This window comes from Canis lupus, chromosome 4 (assembly GCF_003254725.2).
Source record: "Canis lupus dingo isolate Sandy chromosome 4, ASM325472v2, whole genome shotgun sequence".
NCBI classification, from domain to species: domain Eukaryota; kingdom Metazoa; phylum Chordata; class Mammalia; order Carnivora; family Canidae; genus Canis; species Canis lupus.
In genome coordinates, this window is record NC_064246.1 from 63,484,436 (window position 1) to 63,493,287 (window position 8,852).

The 8,852-nt window shown below is 36.9% G+C and overlaps 1 pseudogene; it reads left to right on the forward strand.

The window, feature by feature from the left end:
• The first annotated feature begins 1,911 nt into the window (after positions 1 to 1,911).
• LOC112651643 (nuclease EXOG, mitochondrial-like) lies at positions 1,912 to 6,108 on the forward strand (annotated as a pseudogene).
• Positions 6,109 to 8,852: the final 2,744 nt, after the last annotated feature.

Consider the following 8,852-nt stretch of genomic DNA (forward strand, 5'->3'; position numbering starts at 1 on the left):
TCATGTTACATTTGATATATTTCATGGCATGCTTTGATATAATTTGTTTCGGAATACATTGCCAATTTACTGGCATTGGAACGTGAGCACAAATAATGGTCATTTAGCAATGGTAGTTCTTTCCTGTAAGTTTTACTACTTCCCTTCTTTCCAGGATTTATGTAAATAATTAAGGTATGTTGATAGTAGACTTAGATGAATTCTTAGTTTGAATAAGTATCTATACTTGTTTTACTTCTCCATTCCAAGAAGCACTTAATTATAGCTACTTTGCAAAAGACACTGTGAGAGGCTGGTGGAAGATGGTAGAAGCAGTAAACAGTGACTAAACAAGATTGTTTCTTTCAAGAAGTTCACTATGAAGAGTTTAGTAGATATTAAAACAATTACATTCAGATGACTCATGCTAGGAGGAATATAGCTGATACTTTGTGGTGGAAATTGTTACTCATATGTTTAATAATGCACAATATTGCAATTCATAGAGGATTTTACCTTTTGGGAAGTCCTGTGCTAAGTGTTTTCAGTTGGTTGTTATGGTTTAATTTCCATGCCTTAGCCATGTGAAGCTAGAGAAATTAAAGCATGAAGTCGGCTCATTCACCCAGCTAACAAGTAGCAAAGTATTTTATCATTCACCATTGAGTCTCCACCTCCAATATCTGATCAAATTAGTTAGTTATGAGGGCTGCAATGCCTGTCAGATTTGTTGGGCAGCTCCAACACTTACGTAATGTATAACTTAGGCAAGCCACTTGACTTCTATTGATCCTAGTTTTACTATCTACATAAAAAGAATGGAGATCATTGTCTACCTCTTAGGGTTCTCACAGGAATCAAGTGAATCGTGCATATTAAACATTTGTCACTTACCTGGGGCACCTGGGTGGCTCAGTCGGTTAAGCCTCCGACTCTTGATTTCAGCTCAGGTCATGATCTCAGGATCATGATATCAAGCTCTGCTGCTGCCTCCACACTCATCAGGGAGTCTGTCTCCCTCTCCCCAGGCCCCACTCCTGCTTGTGTGTTCCTCCTCTCTAAAATAAATGGATAAATCTTTTAAAAAAATTATTGCTTACCTATGACAAATGTCTAATGATTTTTAGCTATATTGTTAATTTTTACTACTACCAGCATTAATATATACCAAGACAGTTTTGAGGTATAGTAGCTTTAATTTCAGGATAACTTCCTGACAAATAGAGTTCTACACTGATAAGATTAGCTGCTTCAAAATGCCCTATCCTTCTTATCACTAGACACTTGTATTTCTAACTTTGCATAAGACTTATCTCATTGTGTGGATGGGGAAGCATTGAGATATTCATTGATTCATTCATGACATTTATGAGTTTCCCTATGTGCTAGTCACTGAGATTAATGCTATAAGAAAAAATGATGAATGAGATACAGCCTGTATTTTCAAGAAGCTTGTTGTCTACTGGAGAGAGCTTATAATGTGGGCATTTAGAATCAAGGCAATTAAAATATGATGGGGATAAGTATCATGTTAAGGGTATATTCATGACTTTATTCCAGAATGTAAGAATCATAAGGGCAGGTGTTGTCTTGTTCACTCCTGAGCCCCCAACACTTAGGACAGTATGTTGCATATAGCAGACACCCAATAAAAATATGACCAAGAATGAGTGCTATTTAAGAGATGCCAAGCTAAATGAAGGGGTAAGAGGAGACTTTTTTAATGGGGTGACAAATAGGAAGTAGATCAAGTGAAGAATGAAAGTTATTCCGAGAAGTATTTATCAATTGCAGAAAATCCTGGAATAGAATAGTTATACATAGTTTTAAGAAAGGGTAAATAGTTCATCATGCCAGAGCTTAGCTCTAGAGGAAGAGAATAAAAAGAAGAAAAAGATCTTGAGGATCCCAGCACACCCTGATAAGGAGTCAATGGCTCAGTGGGGAAATATGCAAGCTTCTCAGCAGCAAAGTGATAAATTGGGTTTGTCTGTTAGACAAAATGGTATAGCTGCAGTGTGGAGAGTTGTTGAGGTATACAAAAGGACAAAAGAAAAATTAAATATAAATTTATTCACAGCCTTCATATAGACCATTTGAGCATAATCTTGAGGTTATATCTAAATATCTTCCACAAGGAAGCCCCTCATGACATGTTCATACTTAGTTTTTGCAATACTTAGTGGAGCATAATTTTAGAAACAGACGTGTAGAAACAGAAGGTGAAAAAATAAGCTGTTGAAGATTTATCCTGTTGATATATGGTATAAAATTCAGTTATGAGATTTCATAGTCTGACTGAGAAGTACGAAATATTTCATTAGGGATAAGCGATGGATACTTGTTATTGAAAAACAATGCCATGAAATAAGCTGCATCCTTCAAGAATTAACTAAAAAAACTCTCCGGATTATTACTCATCACAAAAATTGAATTGAGCTGAAAATTTGGGATATACATTTCTGAAAACAAAACATTTGTTTTTGTGGCAAACAGCAGAATTTCACAAGGATACACTTCTTCAAAAATTTCAGCTTTAAAGACTAAAAATTCTTCACAATTCAAAAATTAAATCTGTACTTCAAACCTCAATATTGGAAACCTGGGTCCCTTTTAGGTCAATTTTAAAGTAGAGAGCTTTGTGAGATAGGTTTTACACTATCACTCAATTATAAAGCACATACCCTCTTTCATATTTTGATTTAATTTTTGACACCTAAAGATTTTAGCGGATTGAAATGTTTCCAATCTGTTAAGTGAAAAGACGTTTTGATGCTTCTATTATTAACATCCTGGTTCCTAAAATTCTATTTCCTAAATTGGGTGGTTTCCAAATATTATATAGAAAAGAATTGAAAGTACAGTAATTTTCATCTTACTGGAGTAGGTTCACACAATATCTTTCTCAGAGGAACAATTTTCTTAGTAATATATCTGCTTACTGTTGTCACTCTGAATCTGAAAGAACGAATTTTGGGACATGTGAATACTGTATACCATTTTTTGTATTATGATCTCTTAAAAGCAACATGCAAGATACCTGAAGAAAGGTAACTGTTTCCTCTGAGGTAATATATTTTTAAATACTACAAATCCAGTAATTTACTCTTATTTCAACTAGCAGGATTATGTAATAACCACAGAACATACAGGAAAATAAAAATATGCATTTTGAAATCACACATAAATAATGGTTACTCCAGTTAAATGATCTTTCATTCTATGATTTCTGGGATTTTAAGGGAGTATTAAATTCTAGAAAACTTCATAGTGTTATAGCCCAACTTTGTATACACAATATCCATTCATGTGCTTTGTGAATACCTAGAAGGGAAAATTTCAGGTATTCATTTCATATTTCATACCTTGTATTCTTGGAATAAATTCTTTGGATTCCTTTTTACATGTTGGTAATTTTGTTAATATTTTGTTGAGGATTTTTGGATTTTTTTTTAAGATTTATTCATTTATGATAGACAGAGAGAGAGAGAGAGGCAGAGACACAGGAGGAAGGAGAAGCAGGCCCATGCTGGGAGCCCAATGTGGGACTCGATCCCAGGACTCCAGGATCGCGCCCTGGGCCAAAGGCAGACGCTAAACCGCTGAGCCACCCAGGGATCCCTGGATCTATATTCTTAAGAGATATTGATCTGAAGTTTTCTTGTGATATCTTTGATTACAGAATCAAGGTAACACTGGCTTCATGGAATGAGTTGGGAAGTACTCCCTCCCTTACTATTGTTTGGATATATTTGAGAAGGATTGGATTGGGATTAATTATTCTTACATATTTTGTAGAATTAGTTAGTGAAGACATGTAGGTCTAAGCTTTTCTACTGCCAAGTTTTAAATTACTAATTCAAATCTCTCTCTCTCACACACACACTCTTTCTCATTAGAAGTTTTTTATATTTTCTGTTTTTTTATTTTAGTAGACTACAGTTGTGTATGTCTTTCTATTTCTGGTTCTGCATCTATCAATCAACGTTTTCCCTGACTATTGCTAATTGTGTTGTTTTGTTTTCATGGCCATTAATTTTTATTGGATATGGGACATTATGATTGATACATTTAGAAATTCTGGATTATACTCTCCCAAAGACTGAAGTGTTTTTGTTTTTTTGTTTTTTTCCTAGCAGTCAGGTACATTACTGAGGGAATGTTTTAAAAGTATAGAAACTTGGTTTTATATTTTTTGGGGGGATAGGTTTATTTTTGTTTTGTCTTTTGATGCAGGGCATATTTCTTAATCCTAGTTTATAATCACTTCTACTAAGGCATTGTCCTGAAGTTTCAATGGAGGTCTAAGTTACTTAGGAAACTTTACAATTTTGTATAACCAAAACTCTAATTCTGTGTCCCTTGTGCTAAGTAGAAGCTCAAAATCCTACTCAGCTCTTTCAGTATTCTAGCTGTTTCCTGTTGGCTCCTTGACATTTCACTAGCTCATGCACTATCTAAGGGTCAGCCAAGGATTTAATGAAGCATATGCACTTCTTGGAGTATTTTCTTTATTTAGACCTCCCTTTAATGTCCAGCCACTCTTGTAATCCCAAATTCCATCCTATAACTTCTAACCCTATGTAATTGTGGCTTTCTTCTTTAATTATAACCTCTCAGTGTTACTGGAGCTTTTCGCATAGTGGAAAACTGAATAAACAGGTGTTTCATCCTGTGTGGTGTCCTTCTTTAAGAGTTGCATTATTTTGGAGTACCTGGATATCTCAGTCGGGTTGAGCCTCTGAGTCTTAGTTTCAGCTCAGGTCAGGATCTCAGGGGTCCTAAGATCAAGCCCCATGTGGGACTCAGCACTCAACAGGGAGTCTGCTTGAAGTTTCCTTCCCTCTGTTCCTCTCCCTACTTGCTTATGCATGCTCTCTCTTTCTCTAAAATAAATAAATCTTAAAAAAAAAAAAAAAACCTTGCATTATTTCCAAACTCAGTCAATATAAGTCACTTTCAGGCGCTTTCAATAGTTGTTTAAAAAAAATTCCGGACTGCAAAAGGCAGGTGCTTGGGAGAAGGTTGCTGCTCAAGCTTTTGCTCCCCACCTCCGAGGCTGCGGGCGCTCTCTGGGCATCTTGGTGGCCGGAGCTGCGGTGGGTGCCGCGGGTGGCGAGTTCAGGGCCGGGCAGTTGCTCCAGAGGCAGGGCGTGGAGGCGGCGCTGGCAGTGAGGGAGCCCCACGGTTCTGCAGAGAAGTCTCTCTTAGAACAATCTGGAGTCCCTTTAACTGGAACAGAATCTAGGCTTTATACTAATCCTGCCTTGCCTTATGATCAGTCAAAGCGGGTGGCCAGATGGGTTCTCCAACATGCATCCAAGAGCAAGATAATGGGTGATGCCAACAGAACATACATTGTAAATTCAAGCCTGATCCCAACATCCTGCCAACCTTCAGTGCCTTCAATGAAGACTATCTTGGGAGTGGGTGGTCAGGAGGACACATGGCTCCAGCAGGAAATGACAAATTTTCATCTAAAGCCATGGCTGAAACTTTTTGCTTTCTAATATTGTGCCTCAGAATTTTGATAATAATGCTGGGTATTGGAACAGAATAGAAATGTACCGTCGAGAACTGACAGAGAGGTTTGAAGATGTCTGGATAGTACTTGGACCATTGACCTTTCCTCAGACTGGAAATGATGGAGAGAAAACCATTAGTTACGAGGGGATTGGTGAGGACAATGTGGCAGTCCCCTCACACCTTTATAAAGTGATCCTGCTCACAGAAGCCCGACTCTGCTGAACCCCTGGCACGAGGGGCCTTCGTGGTGCCCAGTGAAGCCATTGGCCTCCAACCTCGGTTAAGTGAATTCCAAGCGAGCCTTCAGGACCTGGAGAAGTTGTCAGGACTGGTGTTTTTTCCTCATTTGGATAGAACTGGTGGTATCAGGAATATCTGCTCTGTGGACACCTGTAAGCTCCTGGATTTCCAGGAGTCCACTCTGTACCTGAGCACAAGAAAGACTGAGGGAACCCGATCAGTACTCAGGCTGGAAAAGATCATGGAACATTTGAAGAATGCAGGGATTGAACCGATGATTCCTTCATGAGCCGCTATAAGAAGAAGCTAGAAGAACTCCAAGCTAAGGCGCAGGCAGGATTCCTGGAGAGAAAGACATCTTAGTTTTGTTTTTTCTTTTTTTTCCTCACAAGATATGTGACAGCATTTGTAATGAAGCAGGTGTGTCCTCTTCAGCTACTGCATTTTAGTAGCTTTGCTTGCTTAAAGAAATGATGAAATCCTAAATTTAAGACTAAATTTCACCCTAAAGATCTAAAAGTTTTTGTCAATTTTTCTTTATTTGATGCAGGAATAGATTATTAAGGGAACTGTAGGACCTGCGGATTGGGTGCTGATCTTGTGTCGGGTTCACAGAGGACTCTGGACACAAGATGACATGGCCTTTGTGTCTCTCTGGATGTTAGCTTGGAAAGACATTTTATTTTCATGCCTCCAAATCATGCATGATCTTTGATGAATCTGCTCATCTTTCCGGGAGGCTAGCGTCGAATGTTCTCTTTCTCTAGGACCTGAGTTGGTCTTTGAGGTGGCATTTGGATATCTTCTGTGTGTTGTCCTGTCAACATGTATGATAGTGTTACATATTTGTTTCTTGCTCCTTCTCTCATAGAGCTGCTGGTCCTCCATTTCTGTCCTATAGAAGCCCTCAGCTACACTTTCTGCACACGTAGTGTGTTCAGTATACCAAGCTCATTGCTTTACAGCAACTCTCCGACCACTGCCCTCATTTTATGTGTCCAGAAATTAAGCCTTGGAGAGCTTTCAAATTTTGTTCAGGGTTCACCTTTCCAAAGAAGTAACCATAGAAGTAGGAGGCATGTGGGACCAAGAAGAAAGACAGCATGACATGGATTGAAATAATTCTGACACAGAGGCTTTTGACTCAGAACTGTATTCACATGGGGATCGGTGATCCTGGACCTGTTTGCAAAGAGGGGTCTGGTTTCTACCATCAAGCCAAAGGGTCCTGAATGTCCTCTGATTTGAACCCTCCTTGGCTCTTTGGGAAGAAACAATCACAGGTGTTTGAATGTTAGAGGGCATTGCTTTGTAGGATTTATTAGAGCCCCTACTTGCCTCCAGGAACACAGTTCTTTTAGTGACCAGATGGTGCCAAGCTGATATGTTCTTTGCTTTTTAAGGTGAGTAATTTGTTCCAAAGATTAAGGGAAAATGTCTGTGCCCACAGATCCACCAGCTCATGATTTGCTTCCCTGGGTAGTACGGGGCAGGCAGTGTTTTGAGCCAAAGACTCAAAGACAACTCTCACTATTTCTAGGGGAAGCAGCGACTGTTTCTGAGCCACGTCTCTGCATTAGGGTTTATGTGGAATCCTCTTCCCAGGCTACCATAAGTATAGGCAGTGAAATACCTTACCTTAAAATAGGGCCCAGGAGCTTGTCTAAATGTACTCTAGCTCTGCTGTCTTTTCAAGTGGTATTACAAGAACAGTTTAATGGTGTTTTGTGTGTTTGTAACAAATGCTGAGGCTTTAATATAAAGGTAAGATGATAATGAAAAAAAATTCCAGAGCTTATAAATGTTACCTACGAGAGAGTTAGTCCAGTATAAACTACTCCAGTAATATCAGAACCAAATACTCTTCCATTTAAAAATTGTAAACTTTTGTTTCTTAAACTCTACATATGAGCAAAATCATATGGTATTTGTCTTTCTCTGACTTTTTTCACATAGCATAGTGTACTCTAGCTCTACCTACCTTAATGCAAATGGCAAGATGTCATTCTTTTTTATGACTGAATAATATTATATACACACACACACACCACATCTTTTTTATCCATTCATCAATTTTGCTCTTTGCTTTTAGTTTCTGAAATCATATAGAATTGGTATTTACTTGTATGGAATGCAAGGAAAGAATTTAATTTAAATAAATTTAAACAATTGATTCAGCGTTACTTGTTAAATACTTTATATAATAATTTTGTAATGATTGCTGTGTTGTGTAAGTTCTTTACATATATCTTTTTCTATGCTTTCTATTGGTTTCCAATTACATAGTTCTGATCCAGTATCAAACAATTTAAATATTCTTGTTTTAAAAGTATAATTTCTTATATCATGCAAAAAGGATTTAGAGTGTTCTTTTAATATTATCCTGGCCTTTTTTTCTATGAGATGAATATCAAGAGTTGCTCTCAATGTCTAAAGTAACACAAAAACAAACTTATCTTTTTAAATAGGCTTGTAATAACTTTACAGGTTAATCTGTGGAAAATCATATAATAGTACACTGAGGCCTACAACCAATTTAGCTAAGTCTTGTCTAAGTATTTCAATGGCATTTTATACTTTTCTCATAATTTATTGACTATCTTATTATATTTATTCCTGAGCACCTTATATTTGTTATTATTGAACATAATGTGGGTTTTCTAATTACATTTTACAATTACTGTTGATATATTAAAAAGTGTAATTTAAAATTGGTTTTATATCCAACAAAATTTTGTCCTCTCATTTTAGTTTTCATTATTTACATATATTTTTTACGTGAACAATTAAATGAAAGTAAACAATGAGAGCTTATAATATCCTTTCCAGTTTTTATGAAAACAATTTTTCATCAACTTACTATGCATAAAAAGACCTTAAAGACAGAGTAGAATAAAAGCTGTTAAGATATGCTTCCTTGATATTAAAGAGAATATTACCAGCTTTTAATTAAGCATCATGTTTCCCATTGGTTTTTACTAGGTTCTAAATCATATTATTAAATATGTCTTTTATCTGTTTTTTTAGAGACCTTACAATTTTGTATGACTTCACTGCACCTGAGATAGCTACATATTTTTCTCCAATAATTTCTTATTATGGTGAGT